The 27,636-nt window shown below is 52.4% G+C and overlaps 1 protein-coding gene across 1 annotated transcript in view; it reads right to left on the bottom strand.

Moving 5' to 3' along the window:
• The window catches only part of CHST3 (carbohydrate sulfotransferase 3), a 40,168-nt gene extending 13,162 nt beyond the window's left edge, over positions 1-27,006 (bottom strand). Inside the window, exon 1 of the mRNA XM_037804068.1 lies at positions 26,386-27,006. The gene's annotated coding sequence lies outside the window, so the exon portion shown is untranslated. The remainder of the gene's footprint in view (positions 1-26,385) is intronic.
• Between the last annotated feature and the right edge of the window lie 630 nt (positions 27,007-27,636).

Raw genomic sequence — 27,636 nt, 5'->3', positions numbered from 1 at the left:
TTCCTCCTCTCCACAGCCAAGCTGCTCCAAGCATTGTCCTCCCTGCCTTCCTTTCTCACCGGGCTCTTCCCCACCCACCCCACTCGCCCACCCCTCCACTGAGGGCAGTTTCTCATCCTCCTTCGAGGCCTTGACCCGCCTCCAGCCCCTGCTTCCCTCCCAGCTCTCTGGCCTTCTCAGGTCTTGTTCTTCCTCTTTCCTCACTCTCCCCACTCCCTGGCCCTGGCGTCCCCTCCTCCTGCCTCCCCCACCCCACTCATCTCTCCCCTTTATTCCACCCGCCTTGCCCTCCCCTCCGGAAGGCCTTCTGCCCAAGTGCACAGCACCCACGTGCTCCTCATTACAGCTGTGCTGTCCCCTGGCTCCTCAGCCCACGGGGGCCCCGGGCAGGTGCAGGCAATGCCCAGGCCCAGGGGGGCATCCCCGCCTGCCTCAAACACCCCACTGCCCTACTCAGAGCGGAACACAAGTTCCTCAGCGTGACAACCTGAGAGGCCGTCAGCAGATAAAAGGACAAATAAGATGTAGTATATTCCTAAAATGGAATATTATTTTGCAATAAAAGAAATGAAGTCCTCACGCATGCTACAACATGGATGAACCTTGAGAACATTATGTTAAATGAAAAAAGTCGGATACAAAAGGCCACATGGAGTATGTAATGTCCAGAATAGGCAAATCCATGGAGACAGAAAGTAGATCAGTGGTTGTCTAGGACCAGGGGAAGGGAAGGATTATAGGAAGGAGTGCAGTTTCTTTCAGGAGTGATGAAAATGTCCAAAATTGACTGCGGTGATGGTTGCACAACTCTGCAAATATACATTTAAATAGGTCAATAAAGCTGTTAAAAATCTGTATCTCAATAAAGCTGTTAAAAATTTTCCTACCATGCCCTCCAAAGCCTCGGAACCAGCTCCCGCCCCCCTCCCACCTCACATCCTGACACCACCCACCATCACCCCTGCTCCCTCAGCCCAGCCAGCCCCTCCCTCCCCGCTCTGCCTGCCTCGGCTGCTTCTGCCCCGGCTGGTCCCTCAGCCTGGAAGGCTCTTCTTTTGGGTCCTCTCTGGTTGGCTCCTTCTAGTCATTCAGGACTCTGCTCAGATGTCCCCTCCTCTGGGGATCTCTGTGACCACCAACCTAACGTTAACCCCCCCCCCCAATCACTTTCCATCTCAGCATCCTGCTTTATTTCCTTCACAGACCGCAGCATCCTGTACGTCCTTGCGTATTGCCTACTTCGTGTGCTGGGACATCAGTTCCACGGGAGGAGAGCTCCGTGTCTGCTCCTCCTTTGTACATCCAGTGTCCATAACGGTACCTGGCAGAGTAGGTACCCCATAAATACTTGCTGAATGAATGAACAAATGCCTCTCCCAAGGCGTTTAACCCGGTGCAAATGCTTAATTGTTCCAAGTTGGTGGAAAATACAGAGAAGAGGAAAAAGCAGGCAAAGTTTTCAAGGTTCATCCATGTTGTAGCATGAGTGAGGACTTCATTTCTTTTATTGCAAAACAATATTCCATTTTAGTAATATACTACATCTTATTGGTCCTTTCATCTGCTGATGGCCCCTTGGGTTGTCACGCTGAGGAACTTGTGTTCTGATTAGCGCAGCGGGGTGTTCGAGGCAGGCGGGGATGCTCCCGCGGGCCTGGGCATTGCCTGCACCTGCCCAGTCCCCCCTGGGCTGAGGAGCACATGGGTGCTGTGCACTTGGGTAGAAGGTGTTCTGGAGGAGAGGGCAGGGGAAGGTGGAATAAAGGAAATAAACATGCAAATAAACCACGCATGTGTGCTGTGTGTGAGCATGTGCTTAGGGTGTGTGCCCTGAACGTGTACTACACACAAGTCCTGTGGGGTACACTATGGGTGTGCACTATGAGAGTATACTAAGAGCAAAACTTCATGCTTGGGGCTCCACATGCACCAATCACCTCAATCCTTATGGGTCAGGACCCTATTTTGAGGACAGGGAAACTGAGCCTTGGAGGCTTTCAGGTCAAGCCCCTCACAGCTGTGTGTACTGGGGGTTGCGGGAAGCTGGAAACAGCCAAATCTTAGTGAGAGAACACTGTGGAAAGAAAAGTGCACTGTGAGCTGAGGCCTAGCAAGCTCCAGCAAGCCAGACACTGGCTTTCCCTTCTCTGCTCTCCCCTCGGGGGGGTCTTTCTACTTGGCCCCCTTGATAACTGGCAAGGGACACTCACTAGAGAATGCATTCTCTACATGGATGGCTTCCAGCCAGGCCCTTGGCTTCCCTAGGCCTCCCTGAGGCCTAAAATGGCCTTCTGGCCATCCTGCGGACTGTAGCCCACCCCGCCCCCACCGGGTGTCCGAGCTAGTCCCTGTGGATGGAGCTCTGATAAGGGTCGGGCCCTGCCAGACATTGCATCAGGAAGCAAAACTCCTCCAGTCCCCCCTCAGGGCCAAGAGCACAGTGGGGATTAGGGCCTCAGCTGCTGCAGGCTGTGCTCACGGCCTTTCTGTTGGGCAGGAGCAGCGGGCAGAAATGAGGAGCTGAGGGAGGGCAAGAGCTGGGGAGGGAGGGGGCCCTGCAGGCAGAGACGGGAGCACTGAACCCCACTGTGGGAACGCTCTGAATCAACCCAAGGGCCTCAGCCCTGCGGGGTGTCCCTGACCTCACCACCAAAGACCTAGGAGGGAGGGCCTCGGGAGTGTCTATGAGTTGTCCCTGAATCTCTGAGGGTGGAGAACCCCAGATTGTTGGCAAATTGGACCTGCTTCTATTTTGGATGACAAGAGCTTGGAGAGTGCAGAAGTCCATCCAGCGGCATGTCCAGGCCAGGTTCTATCACACATGGGGTCATCCAGAGATGGCTTGGGAAGGACCAAGCCCCCCTGCTCCCTATATCTTGAGCTTAGTGCCTGGCATGGGAGCAAACGCCCAGTGGCAGGTGAATGGACCAGTGAGTGAATGAAGAACGAATGAATGAATGAGGATGTCAATGAGTGAATGGGAGCAGCTGAGGGATATGATACTTCCCTAGAATCCTCATTCCCAGGCTCCAGCTTCCTCTCCCTTGTGGAAACAATGTATCCATTCCCAGCCAAGACAGAGGCAGAGCAAGAGCAAGGAAATCTAAGGCACGTCTCACCTGAGCACTGGTGGATGCCCACAAGGTGGACGCTGGGGCCGAGGCCAGCCTGGCATAAGCCTGGCTCACTCTCCAGGGTCTTCCTCTGCTCTCAGGACTGCTGGGGTATGGGGCTGCCTCAGACTTTCAAGGAGCTAGCCCTAGGTAGGACAGGCTCAATGGCCCCTCACCCTTCCTGCCTGGGCGGGCCTATGGGCAGAGCATGCTCTTTTTCTCTCTCCACCCATCAGACACGGGGTCACTTCATCTGGACCTGCTCAGCTGTGTGTGATTCATCCTGTACGGACCCCAAAGCCAACAGCTGCACCAGAGACAGGGCCTTGGAGAACAGGACCAGGCCTCCCTGCTGGGAAGGCATGTCCACGCCTCTCGAGCTAGACCCCGGGCCCTTGGCCAGATGGGAGCAGAACATCCTCTTTGGGCTTCGGCTGCAGGAGCCTCAGGGGAGGCTGGTGGCCATGGCAGCTGTGGCCATGCAGCCGGGGCCACCTGGTGGGGCGCTACGGGCCCACTCCAAACTGACCTGGACAGGCACAGACTCACGGCCCAAAGATGTGCACTCTGCCCCGGAAACCCAAGGAATGAGAAGCGAGTAACTTCAGTGCCTTGGCACAATGGAATGCATGCCAGGATGGGGTGAAAAATGCCAGGAGAGAGGTAAAAATGTCACGGTTAATAAGCGCTGGTTCTTTTCCTTTTAGTATACCCTTTTATATTGTTGGGAATTTTGAGGACCAGGCACATGAGTCACTTTAATAATTTAAAAAGCTAATTTACAATTTAAAAAGAGAAATGCTAGTTCACATTGGAAGTGGTGTGGAAAATGCACTGGGAACAGGCCAATCTGGAGGCTGGGAGACCAAGTTAGTGCCCTTTCCCAATGGCCCAGGAGAGATGAAGCAGCCAAAGCAAGGCTGTGGCCCAGCAATACAGGTGCAGGAGGCAGGGGAGCAGAAGGGAATCCAGGAGGACCCCGGTTCTTTCCTTGGCTGCCTGTCTTGTTCTCTGCTGCACCCTCAGTGCCTGGCACTGCAGAGCTCAATAAATACTTGTTAAGTGAATGAATGGCTTATACAGTCTTAAAGAGTTAGCTGTTGTTTCCTGTAAGTTGGTCTCTATCCCAGGGCTAGTGGAGTACTGAGCACACAGATGATGCTTAACTAATATGCAACTGATAGAAGACTGTTGCCATAAAGTTAATTTATTGCACAGAAAGATGCTTACATAATGATGCAGAGCCAAAAAAGCAGTCACACCAGTATCTAAAGTGGATTCCAATTTTTGTAAAAAAAAATAATAATAATAATTATATACACACACACAGACAGATATCTACTCAGGAAAATGTCTGAAAAAATTAACAGTGATTCTCTATAGCTGTGGGTGCTAACTACCTTTTGCCTTTTGCTTATTGTCTTTGACTTTAAGCCCTACGATCTTGGGCAAGAAACTTAACATCTCTGAGTGCAGTTTCCTCCCCCTGTGAAACGGGGACATTTACAGCATTATTGCATCAACGTTTGTGATGAAGTCACTGAGAGTTACATCTAGCCCAGGAAATTGCACAGAAGCTGCTATAATTCTTAACCCAAGCCTAAGATGTAGTAAGTGGCAGCTAGTAAGGAACTGTGGGCCCTATTTTCACAGATGTGGCAGATTCAGAGGCTTGTACACTGGAGGGGAGTGGTAGAATGGGGGTCTCAGTCCCCCCAAACACCCAGATGATGCTTAATGGTTATGACTTGAAGTGACCACCAGCTGCCCCTTGGGTAGGGTGACTACCCGGCCAGGTGGCCCACTCACTCATTTGCTGGATGGCATCTGGCCCCGGGCATCTCACCCTGCCTTTCCAGCCTCATCTGGGGATAAACTGGCTGACTTTCCCTGTCCATAAGGCAGGAGGGCTGCCAGGGAGAGACCAAGAAACACAGTGATCAGAACCCTCGAAGATGCTCTCTGCCCATTCCCTGAAGGCCAGAGCTGTTCACCAATGAATGCCATGTGGCCCTGCATGGCCAGCAAGGACTGAGCAGGCTCCGGGAGGACTGTGGCCTCAGCAATGGCAGAAGCAGCCTCACATGAAGCAGCTTGGCTTTCTAACTCTAGTTGTACTCTCCCTCCAGTGTGCAAGTCCAAGGGGGCATTCCTTTCTGAAAGGTTCAAGAGAAATCTCTCATATATATATGGATTTGTCATAGAGCTGTAGAATGTCAGGGCTAGAAAGGGCCTGGATATTTTCTTATCCACCCTTCCCCACTTTTCACTTACAGAAATTCAGGCTCAAGAGAGGAAGAGATTGACCAAGGTTATATAGCTAAGTGGTGACAAAACTGGGGTCAAGACCCAGGTCTTCTGTCTTGCAGGTCAGTGAGGCCTCTACCCAACTTTACCACCCAGGCTCTCATTGCTCACTCCATTGAGAAACCTTTAGCACAGGGATGGCAAAAACATGGCACACATTCTACCACTCACAGTCCTGTGCCAGGGACAGACATTACTAATCAATCGGCATCCTCTTTCAGCTGAGATTGGATGTGGCCTCATAAATCTTCTCAATGCAGTGCTAATTCATTAGCGTTTGGCATGTCAGATAAAACCTATTTGCCTCCCAACTTTAGAGAATCCCCACTGGCTACCAAACACAATTCCTCAACATCCCTTGGTTTGACATTCCACCATGTGACATCACACCACACCACCAGCCCAAATTCCAACTCTCCTCTTACTTACATAAACCTTGCATGCAAGCATGCAAGCCTGTGCATTCAGCCTCCAAGCCTTTAATTTAGTCCATAAGACCCTCAACTGAGCAAAGCACCATAGTTCACAATTAATAGTGAGGTTGCTAAGAATAGTTAAAGCACTAAAGTCTGGAAAATGTTTACTTTTTTGGAAAGGACTGCAATGGATCCAAGGTTATCTTTATAATTACACCTTTCTCCCTCACTTGGCTTGTGCTTTCATGAACGAGAGAGGGGGTGGAGTTACATCTAGCCCAGGAAATTGCACAGAACCACAGCCAATCCACTCCACACCACAGTTGGCAAAGATCTTTAAACAGCTAATTTTACATTATTACATGCTTTTATATGTTTTTATGAATAACAGCCAAAATACCAAAAAAAAAAGTCTTAGGGCTTCCCCTCCAAACATTTTTGAGTTTTGGACAAGTCCACTGGAGTGTGAATACAATCTCCTATGTGAACATAATTTACTATGGGTAGTAAGGCAGAAAAAGGTTGAGAGCAATTGCCTGAAGCGAGTATATAAGTGCAAATCAAAACTATAGCAACTGGCACGAGGACAGATATATAGACCAATGCAGTAGAACTGAGAGTTCAGAAATAAATTGCGCATCTTTGGCCAATTGATTTTGACAAGGGAGCCAAGTCCACTCAGTGGGGAAAGAACAATCTCTTTAATAAACGGCACTGGGAAAACTGGATATCCACATGCAAAAGAATGAAAGTGGACTCTTACCTCATACCATATACAAAAATGAACTCAAACTGGAACACCAACCTGAATTTGAGCCAAAACTATAACACTCGTAGAAGAAAGCATAGGGGAATATCTTTAGGAAGTGGAACTCATCAAGAATCCATGTGCTCCCCCACATTTGTCAGTCTCAGAGTTAGGGTGAGGCCATGTGCCTGGCTTCTGATAATAGGATGTCGGTGAAAGTGATGTAAGCCACTTTGAGGCCTGGGCCTTAAAATGATCTCACACAATTTATATGAAATATCCAGAAGAGGCATATTCATAGAGACAGAATGTAGATTAGAGGTTACCAGGGGCTGGGAGGAAGGGGAATGAATGAATGGTGAGTTATTGTTTAATGTGTACAAAGTTTCTGTTAGGGATGATAATAAAGTTTTGGAAATGGATAGTGGTGATGGTGGTACATACGAATGTAATTAATACCACTGAATTATATACTTCAAATGGTTAAAATGCCATATTTATATCATATATATATGTATAAATTTATCCCACACATTCCCCTGGCCCTCTCTTCCCCTGCCATGATAACACTGGAGGCCACATTTTCCAAATGGGTTGACACAAGAAGGAAGCAACTGAGATCCCGGAGTTGAGCCGTGGAGAGCCACTCAACATGCATCAGATGCAATATAAGCAAAAAAAATCTTTTATTGCATTAAGGCACTGAGATGCAGGGGTCTAACGGTTACTGCAGCACACCCTTGCCTATCCTGACTAAAACATAAGATTCTCACAGTATTGACTGAGGGACCTTTTTTGAAGGACAATTTGGCAAAACAATCACAATTTTAAATACGAATATTCATTGACCTAGCAATTCCACTTCTGAGAATTAATCTTGCAGATGTACTTGCAGAGGTGCAACCCAGAACATACCCAACAGTAGACTGTTTATAACTGCAAACTGTTGAAAATGACTTTAATGCCTGCTAATAAGAGACTAGTTAAATACATGATGGTACATTTATCACTGCAATACTTGTAATCATTAAGAAGACAGAGGCAGCTCGGTAAGTGCTGATATAAAATGCTATTTGAGACATGAGTGATAAAAGCAAACTGCAAGAGTGTGTGTGGTATACTACCAACTCTGCAAAAAAATCCTGGTACACGCTGAGAATGTCTCTGAGAGCAAGAAACAAGAAATTGTCGAATGGCTCAGAGGATTGGGAGGTAGGGGTGGGAATGGGGGCTCACCTTCACTTAATACCCTCTTGTATTTTTTTGCATTTTTACCAGGTTTATTCATTACCTTGTACTTATAATGTACATTGGAATAAAAATAGTGTCTGGGGCTATGTTCCAGTCCATTGCCTTGTAAACAGTTACTGCTTAATAGTTACTTGAATGACTGTCTAAGGAGCTCTGATGCACCTAACCCAACCCAGGCAAAGGGGAGCTTGACAGAAATGATAACTGTACCAGTTCCCCAGCACCTCAAACCACAGAACACTGTGAAGCTGAAGACACAAATAATTTTCATCTCATGTACCAAAGCCAATAGACTGGCTTTCATGTCGAGGTCAAGGGATTTGGATCATCTGGGGTAGTCCGCAGTCCCACAGCTTCCTTGAGCCCCTACTTATTGGTACTGTTTACAGCAGGAAAGGGCTTTATTCCTTGTGATAAAAAAAGGAACCCCAGCCTCTTTTCTTTTTTACCAGGGAGTTCGCCCCCCCCCCCCCATTCCAAGGCCGTATCTGCAGGAGTGGCAGGGGTGGGAGAGAGGAGCAGGAGGTCTCAGCCCACGGGTCTCCACTACTTCTGTCTGGACGTGTCTATAACCACAAAGGACCCAGGTATACCTGGCTGATCGGACAGGATGAGAGAACTAAGGTGGAAAAAATTTTAAGTGAAAATATTTGGGAAAGTAGCTCATGCTGAACCTCCAAATGGTAAAAGCTTAGTTTCAACAAGTATATTCATTTGCTGAGCACCTGCTCTGGGCCAAGCATGGGGAAGAGAAGGAGGAAAAGACAAAGTCCCTGCACTGGGAGAGCCTGGTAACAGGTGTTTCAAGCACCTGAGAATAAGCCTATGAGGAAGGAAGACACTATTTTCACCATCTCCATCTGTGGTGGTGAATTTCACACGTCAGCCTTGCTGGGTTATGGTCCCAGTTGTTTGGTTAAGCAAGCACTGATTATTACTATGAGGGTATTTCATAGATGGATTAACATCTCTAGTTAGTTGATTGCACCTAGGACTGATTGCATCTACACTCAACAAAAGAGATTGCCCTTGGCAATGAAGGATGCCTCCTCATCCAATCAGTTGGAGGTCTTAAAGCAGAATTGAGGATTACAGCAGTCAGAAAGGAGAATTTCTGTGTCTTCTTCAGCCAGCCTGCTTTTCCTGGAGAATACAATTTCACTGTCATCAAAGTTTCCAGCTTGCTGCCAGTTTAGATGTGTCCAAGTCAGAATCACCTTTTCCAAGTTTCCAGCTTGCAGCCTGCCCTACAAAATTTGAATTTCCCAATCTCAACAGTTGCATAAGCCAATTCCTATAAAAATCTTTACCTACCAATCTATCCATCCACTTATCTACCTAAAGTCTCCTGTTGGTTCTGTGTCTCTGGAGAACCCTGATTAATACACTAATACACAGATAACGAAACTAAAGTAAGGAGAGGAAAAGCAACCTGCCCTCAGTTACATGGCAGAGCTGGGATTTGAACCCAGGCAGTCTGGCTCCATAGTCCATGAGTTCAACCACTTGGATCTATTGCTGAGCAAGCAGATTTAGCCAGAAGGCGGGAGCTGGACAGCAGTGGGCAGATCAGAGTCCTGGCCAGAAAATGGTCTTCCAGGACCTGTCACCAACTTGGCTGTGTAACTTTGGACGACTCTCTGGATCTCTTTGCATCTTACACTCCCTCTCTAAGAAATACGCAGGGCCCCAATACAGGGTTCTTGGAGAGTCTTGGAAGGAACGTGCTTTGCAGATCCAAGGCCATTGCTGGCCTCCCAGAAATGGGAGCCATTCCAGATAAGCGGCTGTCACTGGGTGTGGTGACAGTGGGCAGAGAGCTGCTCCTCGCCCAATCCTGGGGTTCCAAACAGGAGCAGGGTGGTGGCATTAGCTCTGAGCCCAAAGACAGAGCAGACCCAAAAGTCTGAGGCAGCCACCGTGAGATGCAGTGGAGACCAGGGACAGTGCCTTGTGGGCTCTGCTCCTCCAGAATCAAGTTCATACTGTCCCCGGCATCCCTGGGGACAACCTGGCCTGCTCTGTCTTTCCAAATGGTCTCCACTCCCCTCCCTGCAGGCTGCCCCTGGCCAGACGGGCCTACCGTTAGCCAACGACACACGGAAAGAACGTGGCAGGGCTGGGATTTGAACTGTGTCTGTCTGGCTCCAAAGGGGGCAGTGTGGTGAGGTGGAGAGAGCACCAGATAAGGGTCAGACACACCCGCGTCCCTCCTACTCCAGCTCTGCCCTCCCTGACTGCAACCCCACCTCCCCGTGCCTCTCCCATGAAGTGGGCCACCTGTAAAGTGGGGCTAGTAAGAGTACTGCAGTAGTTTCCGATTGCTCCTGTAACAAATTACTACAAAACAACACAGCAGCACACAACATTACAGTTCTGGAGTCAGAAGTCTAAAATGGGTCCCAGTGGGCTAAAACCAAGGTGCCGGCAGGCCTGGGCTCCAGGGAAGAATCCATTTCCTGCCTTTTCCAGCTTCTGGAGGCCACCTGCTTTCCTCGGCTCATGGCCCCTTCCTCCATTGTCAAAGCCAGCAATGGCCAGTGGAGACTTTCTCAGGCTGCATCACCCTGACAATCCTCTTCGCTCGTCCCATATCCCCCGGCCTCCCTCTTCTAAGGACACCTGATTATTTTGGGCCCAGCCAGATAATCCCGGATAATCTCTGTACTTCAAAATCTTTAATCGCATCTGCCAAGTCCCTTTTGCCACATAAACATACTTGCAGGTTCTGGGGTGTGGCAAGACATCTATGGGGGGCTTTATTTCAGCCCACTACAAGCACCCACCTCATTAAATGGGAGACTACCGGTTAAACACTTAGCACCCTGTCTGTCAGAAGCTGGAGGTGCATAATGCCAACTGGGCACCAGAATCACTTTGGGAACTTTTAAAAAATATCAGTGCCTGGGGCTCGCCCCTGGAGATCCTGAGGCCTCTGAATTGTCAACTCCCTAGTGACTCTGGGTGGGGGTGAGGGTGGGGTAGCTGGGGGTGGGTTGACTGTAACCAGCACTGAATTCACAGCAATTATTACTATTCCCTACCACGGCTGAGCACCATACCTCAGGGCCCAGGAGCTGTTTTTTAAACATTTGTTGAATTGGACTGAACCGAATCACTCCTGGCGCCCTGAACCGCCCCCCCCCCCCCAGTTAGGGTGGGAGGGGCAGGGCCCAAAGAATGAGGGTCTGGGGATAGACAGAGGCTGAGGCCTCCAAATCAACCTCACATCCCAGAAATGGCAGCCCCAGTGGGCTGGCACCCTTCCTGCTCCCCAAATTCCAGTTGGAAGGGCCCCAACCCCATCATAAAAGGGCCATTGTTAATGTAACAGAGGGGCTCTGTGCCCATTTAGCACTTCCCTCCCTCGCGAAGCTGCTCCCAGCCAAAGACTGGCTTCTGGAGGGCTGAAGGCTGGAGAGGGGGCTGTGGGGGCCAAGCTAGCATAGCTGGGGGTGGGGGGTGGAGGCAGCGGCTACAGAGGACTGCGGTTGGGGACTGACAGTTCCCTGGTTTGGAGAATAGAGGCAGCGTGAGATGCAGGCCAGTCTCGGCAGTCTGGAAAACCGGGGCTGCCGCTGCAATGCCAGGAAAAGGTTCCGGTTAAAGCTGGGGATCCCAGGGCAGCGAGTAAAACCCCCAGATCCCATCCCAGAGCTGGTGGGGACAGCCTGTCGGTGGCTATGCTTGCCCTACCTTTACAAAGACAAAAAAGCTAAATTCGCATGGTAAATGGTTCTTTTCACGGCCCATGAGAAGAACAGTGGTTTCCAAAAGGCTGGGAGGATTTTATGGTCCGTGGGTTTGGGGTTTGAGAGTCAGGTCATTCAACCAAGGTTGGGCATAAGTGTTCCTCTGCTTAGCAGACCTTTCAACATTCAGCACTTTATGTTCATCGTGCGAGCTGGATTCCAGGAGGGTGGTCTTTAAGATCCCAAAGACAGTGCCTGGCTGGCATCCTCAAAATTCTCAGAGACCCACAATTCATGTGTAGTCATCAGCGACTCTCATCTCTTCAGCAAAGCAAATCCCCAGACAGTCTTTGCCAAGGCAACATATTGCTTTAAAAAATATTCTGGGAGGGTGGATCTGAAAGTGGGGCCCCAGGGCCGGCAGCACCAGAGTCACCTGGGAACTTGGTGGAAATGCAGATTCCAGTTCCCCACCCCAGCTCAGAATCCCAGGGGTGGGAGGTACCCAGCAAGCTGGTTTAACAAGCTCTACGGGTGACACCGATGCACGCTAAAGTTTGAAAATCACTATTCTAGAGTGATATTTCTCAAACTGCAGGTTGTAAAAGCAATTTGTAGGACTGACAAACTTTTATTTTTTTAATAGACGAGAATTTTAAAGACAAGAAAATATCAGAGTGCATCACAGTGAGGATAAACAGGAGTTTCATTAAAACTTTTGTTTCCACTATGTGTGTATTTGTGTCTGAGATTTTGGTCCCAAAAAAGGATGAAAGCTACTGTTCTGGAGCCAGAAAATATAATTTAGACTGGCTCCCCTTTTGTTATTCGTCTGAATTGGTGAGGTTTTAAAATCCTGGTGAATTTACTTCACAGGTGAAGGGTGTGGCGGGCACACTTTTGTAAGGAATCCTTGCTAGCTCTGCTTTTGGGGCAGACAACCACTCTGCAATGCTGGCCTAAAATTAAGTTACATTGTGTATTTTTCCCGTTCTTATAATTGTCTGTCCCTCCACTGCCTCCACCTTCTAGTACATGTACCTAGAGAAATGTCTAGAAATTTGTGGACCAAATTGCGGGTGATTTGCTGCTTTTTTATCAGTATGTACCCATTTTGCTTGAATTTTGCATGCTCACAATTTACCACTATTATAAATACAATACAGTTACTGCTTAAACAAATACGAAGCGGAGGGTCGATTCTTTGTGGAAATACAGAAAAGAGAAGGCATTTCCAGAAGGCAGGGGAGGCGCCGTTAGCCCAGGGCTGTGCCTGCCTAAAACGCCACCTCCTGCCGATCCTTCCTGGCCATCCCTACTGCTGAGCCCACACCCCAGACATCCCCGGAGCCTTCCTTGATCCTGTTCCACAGTCAAAATCAGTCCCCCAGGGGACCAGCACTGACCCCCCTGCAGCTGCCACCTTCTCCCTCAGCTCTTTCGTGCCTCCTGGGGAAGGCTGGGTTCTTAAACTCCCTCTCCTCCACTACCTGGATGAGAAACAGAGCTTCCGAGGGCTAAGTGACCTGTCAAGGCCAAACAGCTGGAGGGCAAGCCTCCAGCACAGTCCCCCCCCCAGCACCAGTTATCTGGCTACCTCCAGCCAGATTTATCCCTGTCCTCCTTGTATTAGAATTAAGGTGGATGGGCAGTCGCTATACAGCACCGAATAAACATGGAAGGGAGGGAAGGGATCTGTTCTAGGACCGATGACAACCTGTTATGTTGTTGAACCTCCCCTTGACACTGGGACCCCAAGGTCAGACCCGGGGGGGTGGGGGAGCAGCCCAGGGGAGGGGAACACAGACATCACCCAGCGGCAACTCCAACACTCCTGCTTTGGGCCCACAGAGTGGTGCTGCCCAGGGGCCCCGCAGAGGCATTTCCAAGGGCTCAGCAGAGAAGCCGCAGGCCGGCCCTCCTGTGGGAGCAGGGGGACCCTCCCTGCACCCCACACGGCTGCTCTCACGGCCCTTACACAGGGCCCTCCTGGGCAGCCTGGCGGTGGGGTGAGGAGCCTGTGACGGGGCCAGGTTTGGAGCACAGCTGAGCACTTGCTACTGTGTCACCCAGGCAGGTGGCTGTCACACAGGCCTGGCCTCACTCCTCCTCTGTCCCAAGGGGCAGCAATGACACCTCACAGAGTTGCCGTGAAGACTAAAGACAATGCACAGAAAATGGGTGCCACAGAGGCAATGTTACTGTTAGTGAACGCTGCATGGACCTCCCTTTTCAATTGGTGGCTCAGAGCCGGTCTGCGGGAAACACTTAAACTCTCCAGCTTTGGAGGGGGGGGGGGGGGCAGTGGCTGGGGGGGGGTGGTCTTTGGTCACAGGCAGGATGGGCGTGGAGAAGGGCGGGCCCTTCCTACGGGAGCCCCAATCGACCCCTAGGAACTCTCAGCAAGCAGCCTGGCCCTGACGACATCAGCTGAGCCCACAGGCCCCAGCCAGATTGGAGGGGGGAACAGGGGACAGCCGGGGGGGGGGGTGCAGGGGTAACCCTGAGCCAGCTGGGCCTCCCTCTGCGCTGTGTAGGGGGAGTCAGGGTGGGGGCTGGCTGGGAGGGGGCCACCACTCAGCAATGCTGATAGGCAATTATCATAGTAACAGTCCTCAGGCAGAGCTGCACTGTTTCCATCGCCCCTTATTTTCCAGGTGGTGCCTCAGTTTACCTAATGGCAGAACACAGAGTAGGATTTTAATTATTTTAAAACTGGACAACTTAAAAGCAGTTTACACCCAAGAGAATGATAATGCCAGCTGCTTCTGCGGAGCTCCCCGAGTGTCTGGGTCAGCATGAGAAAGAGACTGCACCATATATAAGTACCTTTTTAATTTTGTACCATGGGCATATATTACTTATTTTATAAAATTAAATAAAACTAAACTGAAATAAAAGTAGGCACCAGTTTCCTACCAGTAGAAATAGAGGCAAAATTTTGCTGAGGTTAGATTCCTGGATTTGGAATAGTCCCTTTAACAGGGCTTTGAATTTAAGCAGAGGAAAAACCAAAATCCTATCCCAGAAAGGAAAATTTGGGGGCAGTGAGAAGCAAAACTGCCCCCCTATGACCTAGCTTAAAAGTTTACCTTCTCTGCAAGAAAGGTGACAACACTCAGAAGTTATTATCGTAGTGATTGGGCCTGAGATAGAAGATGAGGGTGGGAGGACAGGGCTTAGCTTCCTTGAGATTCTCAGAAGCCCTTGGGGAGGGCACTGGGGGGCACACCAACCACCTGGGACTGGTGCTTGGGAGACAACTACCTGGGCATTAAAGGGGATGGGGGACCCCTGCAGGCTGCAGACCCCACAGACTTCTGGGCGTCCGGGACCTGCCTGCAGGGAGCAACCACAAAGTGCTGCATGCTGGGTAATCAGCCGGGCCTCACGGAGGCATTTCCAGGCCCCCTTGCCCCGGGGGCACTGCCAGGGCTGGGGTGAGGCTGGCTCCAGGGTGAGAGGGAACCTGCCCCCAGGCCTGGCAGAGGGCCCCTTTGGCTTCAAAAGTGTGCCAGGAAAAATGGTGACTCATCTCCCAAGGGAAAGAAGAGCTTTTCTCCCACCCCAGAGGATCGTTCTCTCTGGATGTGACTGCAGAATGAATCAGAAAGCCAAGACTGAGAACAGAGGGCAGCCTGCTCAGCGTCAGAGAGCAGCCCAGCTCTCCCCACCCTTCAGGGAAAGCATGCCCCTCTGTCCCTCTCAGTTCCTCTCTTTCTGGCTGAGGGAGCTCAGGCAAGCCAGAAAACTTCTCTAAGCCTCAGCGGTTTCCTGTGGAAAGTGGGGATAACTGTACCTCCCTAGCAAGGCTGTGGTGAAGAGGAGATCAGCCCCCCCACTCCACCCCCTTCCTGGGTTGGACAAGTCTCCTAACCTCTCTAGGTCTCAGCATGACATCTGGAAAATGGGGCTACCCCGTGCAAGTAGATTGATGCTAATAAAACTCTCTGTCTGTGGATGTTCAGTACATAAAGAGCTCTCAGGTACTCAATAGTTATCCCCGGTAGAGGTGGGGGCCTCTGTTCATTTGTTTCTGAATCTCCTCTAGGACGTGGCAGAGTGCAGGGCACATAGCTTAACCAGCCTTTATTTTTTTTAAGTGATTCCAACAGAATAGCAGGCACTATTCTCAAAGGAAAAGTAACTCTAACACTCGACACAGACTCACGAGCTGTCCCCTCCCCATCCGGCACCTGATTAGGGGCCTGGCACGGAACACCTCTCCATACCCATGATCGCTTCCAGAAGCTCCTGCACTCAGATGGAGACCATGGGCAGGGAAGGGACAGGGGAGAAAGTGGGAGACGGAGGCTCAGAAAGGGAAGCCAGGGCAGGAAGCAGTGGGTGCCTGGGGTGAGAGCCCCCTCACAGGGCTTTGGGCACTGAAGCCACCAGGAAGACCAAGGAGGACAGACTGGCAGGTGGGTGGCAGACGGCGAGACTGGAGACTCGGTGATGTCTGTTTTCCCAAAATGACTCAGTGGCTTGCACTGGGCTGTGAACAGCAAGCTGTGTGCTCTCTCCGCCTCCCGCCCTCCAGGCTTGTCCTGCCTCACTCCTTCCCCTATCACCTCCTGCTCTCCCCGCGCCAGGAACCCAAATTCTGCGCCCGGCTGCAACCCCAGCCCAGGCATGTCCCCCATACAGCCCCTGACATGGCTCTCCAATCTCCACCCCAAGGAAAGACAGAGGTGCCAGAAAGACCTGGGTTTCATGACTGCTTCTGACTTCTCCTGGCTGAGTAATCTTGGGCAGGTTACTCTACCTCTCTGAGCCTCAGTTTCCTTATCTGTAAAATGAAATTATTGCTAATAACCTTGCTGGTTATATGAGGCTTAGTGAGCATGTCTGTAAAGCACTTGGCAGGTGCTCAGTAAATAGAAAGTATGATATTCAAGGCCTCTATGATCTGACCTCATTTTACCTTTCTAATTGCATTTTTTAAAAAAAGTCTTTTAAAAAATTCTCATAGCTAACCTTTCTTAAGTGCTCACTGTTCTAAACACTTATATAAAAACTAATTTTATTTTCATATCACCATATGGTGGGTACTGTTAGCATCTCCACATTATAGATGAAGAAACTGAGGCACAGAGAGGTTAAGCAACTTGGCCATGGTCACACAGCTAGTAAGTGGCAGCAGGGTTTCCCACATAGACAGCCTGTCTCTAGAGCCTACGTATATAACTACGAATGCATCCTTCCTCATCTCCTTCTCTCCTTCACGCATCCTATAAATTACAGTTCAGTCCAACCAGCTCCTCACCATTCCCTGCATGTGATCTGAACTTCCCCATCTCCGTGCTTTCACCTGGATTCCCTTCTGGCACCAAATACCCACCTCCTCCATGAAACCTTTCCTGGGTCCCCCTCATAGCCACCTTTGCGGGCTCATCACAGCTGGCCTTGAACCAGTCTCCTCTCCCTTTTCCAGCCTGACGGTGCTTCCTATCACTCCCCAGCCCATCCTGCATAGTGTCATGCATGAGCCGGCACACAGAACCTGGAGGTGATGCCCCCGCCAGCACCCTGATGTGGTGGGAGGTGTGCAGGCAAGAGCCAGCACTTGGGGACCCCTGAGTTCTGCAGAGACAGCTCTGAATGCTGGAGCTGGAACCACAGGGGAGCTCCTCCCTGACCCCACCCCCACCCCCAAGGCAGCCACTACCAAGCAGGTTTCCTTCTCTCTGCTCAGGAAAAAATGATGCACCCCCATTGCCTGGGGGTCGGGACTGGACCCCAAAGAGATTTAACTGTCGCCCACACTGAGAACAGGACTGGGCGTCCCTTGCTGGTGGTGTTGCGTGTGAGGCCCATATTCCAACCATCCACCAGCCCAAGTAATTCAAAGGGGCACCAGTGGGAAGGCAGGGAAAGGGTGAGGCTAGAGGGGGCCTTTCGGGGGGCCCGGGCCCATCCTGGGGCCCATACGGTAATGTCCACGAGACACCATCTGGCTTGGGTCCCTCTCTCCATTTTTCCTCCACTTCACACATGGCACAGGCCCATGTGTCAGCTGCCCCCTCCCACTCCCCATGATCCCCACTCACCACCTCTGCCCAGGAGCAATCACTCCTAACTTTCAGCTTCAGAGACTCCAGCTCATCCTCCCAGCCAGCAGCTCCTGGCGGGGTGGGGTGGGGGGTCCCCCTCCTCCATCCTGGCTCCCAGCCACCCTCCCTATCACTGTCTGCCAGGGACTGTGCTGAGCACAGGGACACAGAGGTGAACAGGCAGGCACTGTCCTGCCCCCGCCAAGCACATCTGGCAAGACCAGGAGACCCCAGAGCACCAAACAAGCCGTCATAATAGGGTGAAGTAACATGCCGTGACAGGGGCGTGCAGGCAGCCATTGGGGAGGCCCACTGACCAGGGCTTGGGGTCAGGGGAGGCCTCCAGGAGAACGTGCCATGGAAGCGGAGGCCGGAGGAGGACCGGGAGGTGGCCAGAGGAAAAGAGGGAAGGGGAGAGGGTTCTGGGCCGCTGGAAAGGCTACAGAGAGCAGGCCGTGTGCCTGAGAAATAAGGATGCTTTGGAGCACTGGAGCGCCAAGTGCAGGGCAGCAACAAATACTCGCTGCATGATTGCAGGGCCCCACGATGCCACTGGGCACAGCCCTCTGCTTCCTAGCTTCCCCGGGTGCAGGCTCTTGGGTGGGGTCACTCCTGCTGCCCTCTACGTGGCCTCCTGAGACAGGGTCAGGGCAGAGGGGGTGCAGCATTTGCAGAAGGCCAGCCTTGCAAAAGAGCCCTGAAAACATTCTGCTACATGAAGGAGGCAAGTCAGACACAAAGGACCACGGATTGATAAATGAGACCATTTACATGAAATGTCCATGAGAGGCAAGTCCCTAGAGCCAGAGAGTAGATTAGTGACAGCCTAGGGCTGGTGGCAGGTGGGATATGGGGGTGGAGGTGGGGGCAGGGGGGAGGCAGTGACTGCTAATGGATATGGGGCTTTTTATGGGGATGATGAAAAAGTTCTAAAATTGTGGTGGGGGTATATGGGAACTCTGCATTCTCTGCAACTTTTCTGTAAACCTAAAACTGCTCCACAAAATAAAATCCATATAAAAAAAATTGATTGCGGTCAATTACAACAGTTGCACAACTGTATGAATAAACTAAAAACCATTGAATTGAACACTTTGGGTGGGTGACTTATATCTAAATAAAGCTGTTATGAAAAAAAAAAAAAAAAGAGGCCATTTTTTTGTAAAATCCTATTCTAGGGCCCTGAGCAGGTCAGCCTGTGGGTGCCAGAGGCTGGGTTGGGGACGACTGAGGTTCAAACTTCCACTTGCCCTACACTTGGCTATTCTGACATGAGCCTCGACAGAGCTTCCAGGCCAGAAACGAGCGGCACACCCTGGCCGCAGTTATTAAGGGACAGTCATGAGTGCCACTTCCCCTTTCGGCTCAGCCTCAAACAGGACAGATGCACACACAGGTGGTATCAGGAAGGAGTTCATAGCGTGACTGTCTGGCTGTTTTTACACCTGTAACGGCATCCACCTGGTGAGCTTCCTGTGCGAACTCAATGAGCAAATGCCCAAAAGTCCCTCAGACAGTGCCAGGTATGCCAAGTGCTATTACTAATACTTTCTGTGCACAATGGAGGTTATCCTGTCTCCCCCATTTCTAAGCCCTGTCCCTGGGCACCTGTTACTAGATTCAAAAGGAAAAAGAAGGGGAAAGAGAAATAGCATCTCTCAGAGGAAAAATAAGACAGAGCTGCCTGACTTCTGCAGGAGCGACTTCCCCTTTCTGGCTCACAGGTTCTAGGTTTTAAGCTGGGGCTTCCTCTGACCTGTCTGTGCTTTTACCCTGCAGCGACAGGCCCCCAGGGTGCTCTCCAGCCTCCCTGGCAAGCCCCGGGCCCTGCTCCACAGCAAAGCCAGGAGCCTGCAGCCCTACCCACCCCCCCCCCCCCCCCCCCCCCCCCCCCCCCCCGTCGTCTGAGTTGAGAAATTCCTTGCTGAAAATAAGTGCAGCCTCAGGCAGAGGGGTGGCCCGGTTTGTTTTCAAAATATTTCCCAGGATAGCACTGCTTTGGCTCTGACACGTTAGCCCTTTCCAGAATCCTGCAGATGGCGAGACAGCTGGAGAGGAAGTGAGAAGAGGGATGTGGAGAGGAGAGCAATGGAGCCTGGGACCAGCCTTCAGGTAGCCCTGCACACTTGATCTCCCATGACCAGGAGTGGGCGCACCTGCAGGATGGAAAGTGGCTCAGCCTGGAGGTGGCAGCTTTCCAACAGTAAGCTGCGGACTCTTCTTATGAGCCAGCACTTCCTCTAAAGCTGGATGCGTGGAATGGCTAAAATGGAGAGGGCCTGGAGACCCCCCCTCCCATCAGGCCTCTGGACTTGGGGCTCCACAGAGCCTAGTGTGAAAACCCCTGCTAAAGGAAATCACCTTGGTGATTCTTTGGTGGAGTTGTGCCCAAGTTATTTCAAAACAATGAGCTTCCGGAAGGAAAATGAAATTTTCTTTCCAGTAAATTCTCATTAGATTCTAGTAAAGTGAATGCAACATTTCCTGGAGAATCGGGGCTCAGAAAGGGACTGATCCCATTCACTGACAAGTTTGTGGGTGTCTCTTGGAGAAGGCTTGTGACTCCCTGGGCAGGGAGTGGGTGGCAAATGATAATGATAACATACACATAGCGCTCACCAGGTGCAGGCACACTTCTAAACTCCTTACGTGGATTAATTCACTTACAGACCCCTGAGGAGATACTATCACTACCCTCCTCTGACAGATTAAGACACTGTGGCCCAGAGAGGTTATGTAACTTGCCCAAAGCCACACAGTTATGAAGCAGCACCACCGGCATTTGAACTGGCATTAGAATCTGGCTCTTAACCACTACATAACTTCATTCTGAATGAGTGTGTCCTATTTGTGTATCTGTGGGTATATGTATGTGCTCTTGTGCCTGCAAATGTGTTACTAGGCATCTGCAACATGCCTGTTTCCAAGTGTGTGATGAGTGTGTGAGCGGGAGGGTATTTGTACATTTCTGCCCACAACAATGCGTGGATGGTCTGTGCGTACATGGGTGTGCAGGCCAGCCCACCAGCCCCTCTCCAACAAGGCTGCAGACTGAAAGGCTCACCCCACAATTCCCCTCCCAGGCAGGTGGCAGCAGCAGGACAAAATAGCTCCTCTCCCTGGAGGCAGATCCCAAGGCCTTGAGATGGCACCCCACTACTCAGATCACAGAGGTTTTGGGGTTCGCTAACCACATACAATGGACAGCCCCCTTGATCACTCTTTGGGAGGTGGGAACCCTTGCTGTGAACCCACCAGGGCAATGCCCCTAACCTAGAGCCCTGGTCCTCCTCCTTCTTACCAGGTGCTGGGTTTTAGAGTTGGTCAACCAAATCAATCAGAATTATTAAGTTACCACAAATTTGCTTCCTGTCCCACAGACAAGTTAACACATATGCATGCTTTTGAATGCCTTGATATCACTGGTGTGACCTTACACCATGTGCCAGTTTGGATGTATTATGTCCCCCAAAACGCTGTTATCTTTGATGCAATCTTGTGGGGGCAGACATATTAGGGTTGATCAAGTTGGAACCTATTGATTGATTGTTTCCATGGAGATGTGACTCAATCAACTATGGGCAAGACCTTTGATTGGATAACACCCATTTAGAGTGGGTGTTAATTGGATCACTGGAGTTGTATAAAGGAGTTCACAGACAGAAGGACCTGAGAGCAACTGAGAGTGACATCTTGAAGAGGAGCTGCAACTTAGAAAGACATTTTGAAGATGGCTGTTGGAAGCAGACTTTTGCTCCGGAGAAGCTAAGAGAGGATAAAACACCCCAAGAGAAAAATATTGAAGAATGCACAGGAGCTGAGAGAGAAGCTAGAACACAATCTGGGATCAGCAGATGCCAGCCATGTGCCTTCCGAGCTTCGGAGGTTTTCCGGATGCCCGTGGCCTTTCTTCAGTGAAGGTACCCTACTGTTGATGCATTACCTTGGACTCTTTATGGCCTTAAGACTGTAACTCTGTAACCAAATAAACAACCTTTATAAAAGTCAATCCATTTCTGGTATTTTGCATAATGGCAGCATTAGCAAACCAGAACACACTGCCACCACCTGAGCTTATCTGACTCCTGCCCAAAGCAAAGAAACTTGACATTTTTGTTAGTCTGGGAAGCCCCCAGTGAGGTAAATTTATTTTTTTGAGGGTTTCTTTGCAGGTGGGTCCCCACCACGGATGCTCTGTTCCATCCACCACAAACTGATCTTTAAGATGCAAAGCTTCCTCAGATGCCACAGAACTGGAAAGAAAAGCCACACCATTCTCTACCATCAAAGTCAAACTCAACAATCGACAGCTGGGCTCTGCTTTGCCGGCTGAGCTGGAATCCCCAGGTGGCCTTTCCTCCCACAGGCCTCTCCACATGCTTCTCCCGTTCCTTGCTCCAGTGTCCCTGTGGGACAAGGACTGGCAAGCAGTGGGTGTGTTCCCTGCTGGAGGCTCCCAAATTCACGGAGGAAGGACTGGGGGGGGGATGGGGAGACTGGAGGGGACAGGATGGAGGGAAGTGGGCTGAAAGGCAGCCAGTGAGCCAGGTGTAACCACGAGAGGCCACCTCAGAACTTCTGAGGGTGCTGTTTACTCGTGGCGTTCAGGAGAGGCTGAGCCAGGAGCTGGCTTATTTATTTTCCACAGTTTTCCTCCAAATCCTTTTCAGAGAGCCCTCTGAACCCCAGTGATAGATTTCCCAGGGCCCAGGGAAACCACAGTCCCTCAGCACACAGCCATCCAGGTGAGGAGGCTGAGGGTGAATCAAGCGGGAGGGATGGGGCAGACGTGAAGTGACAGGTGTGAATGTGGTCAGGGGCTCTGGTGGGGGGCCCAGGAGCACCAGCCAGATTTGGGGTGATGGAAACAGAAGCGTGTTCACCTTCGAGCCCAGGACAAACCGTCCAGGCCTGCCGGGGACGCCCACACCTAGCTGTGGGATCCACACACGCAGTGCAGGCAAGCTCCATTTCTATCCTCTCTTTAGGCACCAGAGAAGAAAGGTGGCAAGTATGGAATGAAAAGGAGAGCTGTTTTCCTGTCCTGCATGACTTAGTGAAAGCCAGAGGCCTCTCTGTCCTGCTTCCTTGCAGCTGAGATGCCTTCTGCTCCCCTGCTTTCCAGCTTCACAGCACGGGCTTCCTCCATCCTCCCAAATCCATGGGTCAGACACTGGGGGGAAGCCGGGGTAGGGGAGCAGAGAGAAGAGCCCGTGGCCCTCGGGCTCCCACACCCAGTCTCCCAACTCCACCCTGGGCAGCAGGGTGCATTCTGCAATAGTGGAGGGGAGGGCTTCGGTGTTTTTGTAGCTCTCTAAGGTGAAGGCTTTCGGAACACATGGGTGGGCTTTGCAGAAGATGGCAAGGGGCCAGCTGGGCAGTGCACAACCTCTGCTCCCTGCTTCCATTTAAGGGTGCCAGCTCTTCCCTTCCTATGGACCCCTATATCACAAGCTCTCAGGGCAGACACGGGGGGTAGTGGTGGAGGAATTGGGACCTTGCCCCAGTGAGCCTTCGGGCTGGCAGAGAATACCAACCAGGCTGAAAGCTCACTGCCCCAGGTCTAAATGCCCATGGAGGTATCCTAAGGCCACTTGGTTTGCAGTTCCCTGGCTTTCCCATGGGGCCATGAGACCCAGGTCTGCCACTGTGCCCTAGAAGGACTCTCCCACCTGGGGAAGACACCACCAGCACAGGCACAGCCCCTGTGAGCCCCAGCGCTGCCCCTTTCCGACTTCGTGGCCTTGGCACTCAGCCTCGTTTCCTCATCTGGAAGGTGGGACGATGACACTGTCGCTCTGTGGGGAAGGTGCATGGGAAAGCATAAGCTCAGGCCAGGTCAGCCGTGTGGTTGTCACCTCCTCTGGCTGTTGTGGCTCTGCCCCATCCCCTGGGGAATAGAGACCGAGAGAAATGTGGCCCTGCCAGGGCATGTGGCCCTGGGGGAAGGGGGCCACAGCGTGGCCTTTTATATTCACCATTAAGTGACAGCAGGATGAGGCAGGTAAAGGCTGATTTCCCCAGGTAAGAGATTCCTTGAAGAGGCCAAAAAGGGAAAGGAATATAATAACTAATTATTTGAGGATGTTTCCATTTACCTGAAAGTTCTCCCACCTCTGAGGATGGCTGCAACTAGCAGCTTGGTCCCCACTTAGATAAGCAGCTAATCATCTCTCATCTGAATTACTGCAACATCTCCCTGCGTTCACCTCTGAACCCCCCTCCCCAATCCCTTCCTGGCTCCTGATCCCCTGCAAGTCTCCAGCAGCCGAATACCACCTGGCCTTTGACTCCCTGGGCCCACAGTGTAGAGCAGACTGGGCAGGGTGTGTGGAAAAAGAGGCCCGGGGACCAGGTTCCCCACCCACAAAACAACTTCATGTTAGTAAGTGGCACCAGCGTTGTTTCTCTGTAGCCATGGAGAACCAGCAGGGAACTCAGAGACAGCCTGGCTGGGTTCTGGAGTCAAACCGTTCAGATTCAAATCCTGGCTCTAGCTCACCAGCTGTGTGACCCTGAAAACATTACTTAACTTTTCTGAGTTCCAGTTTCCTAATATTTAAAGTGGAGATAAAATGCCAACCTCATAGGCATATAGGAGCTTAACGAGATAATGTATGTAGAGCCTCGAGTCACAGAAGGCATAATCAAGGTGGAAAGGTGATATGGGAAGGGACCAGCTGCAGTGTTCAACCTGAAACTGGGGGTGACCAAGCCCAGATCATCTCCTCTCTCACGCTGGGGCCACAGTCCTTGGCACTGCCTACACATCTTGCTTATCTCCACATTATGGCCATTTAGAGGCTTGAAATGCTCACTGAACCTAATCAGAGTGCTTGAAATGGGGGTGGGGGTGTGAAATGGCACACTGCTTTGCAATTACATCCCCAACCACCCCCATACCCTGGCACACTTCCTCTCCCACAGTAGGGAACCACGCCCCAGACTGCCTGCAATCCCAGCTCCGGGAACATGGGCTGTTTCTGCTCCTCTGGGAAGCTCATGCCAGCTGGCACAGAGGACCCCACAGCAGGGCTCAGTGCAGACACTGTGTGTGACTGCCCCTCCACCTGCTGCCACCACAACTACGGAGCTATGCTCTTGCTGGAGGACACAGCTTCATAAAACTCATCTCCAGCCAGGCCAGCAGGAGCCCCAAAGAAGAGCAGATGCCCCCTTCTCCCAGCTAATTCCACACTGTTTCCATGGCTATACCCTAGCACATGCCCGCCAGCGGGGCCCAAGTCTTTCTTCCACTTACCCCACCCCTCTCCCCTAGCTAGGAGACGGAAGGGTTGATGGAATCGAAGTCTCCCTACTACAGGTCTAAAGTTATGCTCTAAACCTGGAGAGGGGAGGAAAGGATGGCCACTAGATAGGAGTTCTCTCACAGAAGGTGAGATCCTGTAGCTTTCCCATAAAGGGCTCTAGTCTTTTCTGAGCCATGCAGAGATGTGGTAGGTCCCAGGCACACCAGCCAGGCTGTCACGGAGTTGTCTCTGATACTGACCCTTACTCCTCTTTTGGATCCCAGGTGGATGCTCAAGATGCCTGTAGGGCTTCCAGGACTACAGTGAATTCCCCAAACATTATGTCATCCACCGAAAGCCCAAACCACCTCCAACTTAGCCAGACGCAAGAATGCTGCCCTTCCTAGGGGAGCAGACGCCAGTGACAAGACGCCAAGTCCCAGAGGTCAGCACAGGGGAACAAGCTGCTTGGGCCACTTCACCAAACAGATTGGGCAGAGCTCCCTGGAGCCACTCAGGATCCAACCCAGAGATGGCCCACAGGGGGTTGGCTAGTGGTTGAGCCCATAATCAGTGTTAATTATTGGTGTCTTGATTCACCAAGGAACTATTTATTGAGTATCCACTATGTGCCAGGCACTGTGCTACACCCAGCAAAATCCTTGGGCCCCAGGACACCACACATCAGAAACTGAAAACATCTGCAGGTTCAAGGAAAATAAATAAGGTTTCAGGGAACCTTCTCTGGTTTCTTCACGGCCTTGGAGTCTTAACCCCAAATCCCCCTCACACATACACTCCCAGGGCTAGAATCTCTTTACCGCTTGCCAATCTGGAAGCCCCTCCGAGGAAGAACATCCGCTGGAGGCAAGGGTCTCCACTTCCCTCGCAGGCCCCCTGATGGCCACCCCCCAGCGGCCCGGCACCGGCCTGCCTGCCTTTTCCACTCCGCTGCCACTGCCGGAGCTCAGCACGCCGAGTCTGCGATTACGAATCACTCCCTCCTCTCCCGGCCTCGCCTCCGGAAGGGCTGCGCACACCCAGACAGACACCAAGTTTCCACTCGGGGTCCCCGCCACGACTTTCCAAAGACAAGGGAGCCCCTCCCCTGCCCTGGGGACTCCCTCTCACTGGGAGGCTGGGGTGAAGCAGACAAAGGTTTATCTGAAGGGCACGAGAACTGCCTGGTTTAAAGATCAAACCTTCGCGTTCCCTGGATTGCAAATGTCTATACGTGGCGTGGGCATGGTCCGGGTAGCGTGTGCCCCGAGCGTGTGCACCGTGTGGCTGTGGGGTGAGAGTTGGTGAGTTGTGTGCACCGGGCAGCGCAGCGTGAATCTGGGTGCAGCGCGTCTGGGAGTTGTGGATGCCTGCGTGGAGTTTTCCCCCTGCTGGGAACTTCCTCTCTCACTCCCCGCTTCGCACCCTTCTTCCTCCAAAGTTTGGCGCGCGATCCCGAACTGGGAAGGCTGGGGGTGGGGGAAGAGGCGCACGGCAGGGCGGCCTCCCCCGGGCCCCGGGGGCGATTCCGGGACGCCGCCGTTCCACTTACCCGGCCGCCGAGCCTCCTCCGGCCGGGGCGGATCCGAGGCCCCGCGGATCTCCCGGGTCCGGCGCTGGCAGCATCCGCTCGCAACTTTCCGCTTCTCTCGGAAGACCCCGGCAGAAGCGGCTCAGGGGCTCCGGCTCGCGCGCGGTCCGGGCTCTGCGCCCTCCCGGGGGCGGCAGCGGGGAGGGAGGGAGGCGCGGCCCGGCTGCTCCGCACGCCGGGCGGGAATCGGCGCCAGACGGGTGCCGTCCTGCGCAGCGAGTGAACGAGCGGTCCTGCCAGGCGCCCTCCCCGCTCCGGCGGCAGCGGCGGCGGATTCGTGAACGGCGCCCAAAGGGCCTGGGGAGCCTTCCTTCTCCTCCGCCTCTTCTTCCTCACACCACGCAGCTCCCACCCCTGCGCGCCCAGCAACTTGGTAACCTTTGGCGAAGTTGGCGCTGCTCCGGCTACCAGCGGGCGGGTCGCTGGGAGGGAAGTGAGGAAGGGGAGGAGCAGGGGGTGGGCGAATGGGAGCGGACCAGCCCCGACCCCCGGGGAGCCGCGCTCTCCAGGACCCCGCTGTGGGCCTTTGTTCCGGGCGCGGCACCTCGGCCCGCTCCTCCCCTGGGACTCGCTTCGGGCCGCTAGGATCTCCACCCCCTCCTGACGAGGCTGGGAGGAGCTCAGCGCCCCTGGAGTCGGGGGACTGGGGCGGCGCCGTGTGGCGATCCCCGAGGCTTCACACTGCCAGCGCCCCCCAGGCCGTTACCGTCCCCAGGGAGACCCCACTGGCTGCGTGAGTTCCCTGGCTTTCCTGCGGGGGAGTCTTCCTGCCCCCTTCGGGTAGGGGCTAAGTGACAGTCCCCCAGGCTTCGAAAGACCAAGCGCTCCTCCCTGGGTGGTAAAAAGTCATCCACCCGCGCCAGGCCGGGACCGACCGAACGCAAGACCCGGGACGCGGAAAGGTAGTAGCGTCCACGCGGACCGCCGGGACCCGCTTCGCTTTGCCTTCTGATCCTTCCCGCCAACAGGCGCCTCCCGCCGGGGCTGCAGGGCGAGTGGAGTCCCCGCGGCCTCCCGCTGCATGAGACAGTGGACTGGCTGGGCAGCACCGGCCCTGGGGCACCAAGGCTGGCTTCGCGGGGAGTTTGGTAGGGAGTTCAGAATTGTAACATACGCCGAGCCTGCAGGTTATTTGTCCAAATCTTGCTGATGCCCTTGCCTCCAAAAACCCCGAGGATGGTTTTATTCGGGCTTGCCGGGTTTTCTCCTGGG

Source organism: Choloepus didactylus, chromosome 15 (assembly GCF_015220235.1).
Source record: "Choloepus didactylus isolate mChoDid1 chromosome 15, mChoDid1.pri, whole genome shotgun sequence".
NCBI lineage: Eukaryota > Metazoa > Chordata > Mammalia > Pilosa > Megalonychidae > Choloepus > Choloepus didactylus.
The sequence above is the reverse complement of the archived record's forward strand: the minus strand, read 5'-3'. Positions and strand labels throughout refer to the sequence as shown.